Source organism: Chrysochloris asiatica, unplaced genomic scaffold (genome assembly GCF_000296735.1).
Source record: "Chrysochloris asiatica unplaced genomic scaffold, ChrAsi1.0 scaffold00324, whole genome shotgun sequence".
Classification (NCBI taxonomy): Eukaryota; Metazoa; Chordata; class Mammalia; order Afrosoricida; family Chrysochloridae; genus Chrysochloris; species Chrysochloris asiatica.
In genome coordinates, this window is record NW_006408842.1 from 1958740 (window position 1) to 1960212 (window position 1473).

General features: G+C 41.3%; 1 pseudogene; it reads right to left on the reverse strand.

Annotated features, from left to right (window-relative positions):
• LOC102811476 overlaps positions 1 to 1473 on the reverse strand; it is a 14616-nt pseudogene that overhangs the window by 12224 nt on the left and 919 nt on the right.

Sequence of the window (1473 nt, forward strand, 5' to 3'; positions counted from 1 at the left end):
GGTAGTGAGATTCGAACCTGCAAAGTATGATGTAAAGTTGCCTGAATGTCTGGAAAAGTAAGATTGACAGCTGTACCTTGTCTTTAGTCCCTCCTATCTTTGTGCATCGTTCCTCCCCTAAATAAAAGGAAGGCACAGAACGAATCCAGGTGCATTACGACTGGCAAGGCATGCGTTACAGCATGCAAGGGGCTCAGTCTAGCATTGCAATCATGCTGCCTGCTTAGCCAAGATGTTTACTATGCATGATATTATGGCCTTCTTGGCTGGGATGTTTGCAATGCAGGATCTGCCTGCTGCCAGTCCAGCATCCATCCTGGTTTCGGGGTGTCTCTTTGTCTCTCTCTTTGCGTCTCTGTGTCTTTTTTGCTATCCCTATTGCTGCCAGGTATCCCCACCTCATGAACCAAGTTCCTATGTCGAGGACAGTCCCCGGCAGCATAGGTCCCTGGGACCATCAAGGGAGAAGAGCAGAGAGTGGGAACCTACCCAGAGGAGCAGTGATGCCAGAGATGGAGACAGAGACAATGACGGGGAGAGATGGAGCAGCTGGGGACTTTAGATCTAGAGAGGGAGAGGGGCTGTGTACTGACGACCAGGGGGCAGGCTTGTGGGGTGTACCCTTTGGTTGGTTGATGATGCATTGAGGTGATTGTAACCATAGCAATGAAACGACATAAGATAGGATGAATGTAAAACCAATGTTCTCCCATGTAAACTATCACAAAATTCACAATAAAACATTTTTTAAAAATCTGAAGAAGGCCTAAAAATTTTGTGGGATACCACATAACTTACATGTGATCAGAATTCTAGAACAGGAAGAGACAAACACAAACAAATCAGAGAAAATTGTTGAAGGTTTGGAGGAAAATGCCCTAACATCATGAAAGAAGAGACAATATGCATTCAATAAGGTGAATGAACTCCAAACAAGATAGACCCCAAAAGAAAATCACCAAGACATATAATAAAGTCTCTGAACTAAAGACAAGAAAAGTATCCTCAGAGCTGCTCAGGAAAACACAAGAAGTTACTAAGAAAGGAGAACTAATAAAATTAATCTCTGATTTCTCAGCAGAAACCTTGCAGGCAAGAAGACAATGGAATGACATGTATAAAACTCTGAAAGAAAAAAATGTTAACGAAGAATCATCTATGGAGCACAATGATCCCTCAAATATGGCAGTGAAATTAGGACACTTCCAGATAAACAAAACAATTTTTAAAAACCAAAACAACCACAGGAAACAATGTAAACAGGGGTTCTTTTGACAGAGAATCAACAGAAGCAGACAAAAACCTGAGATTAACATATTTAACAACATCACCCAGAATTCAACCCAGATACGGAGTATCCAAAGTTAAACAAATCTATGAGACTGAAAATGGGGAGTCAGAGATATTAGCTTGTAACTAACAACAACTAAAACCAGCCCACAATGTAAAAATAGGGGATAATGTAGTTATAAA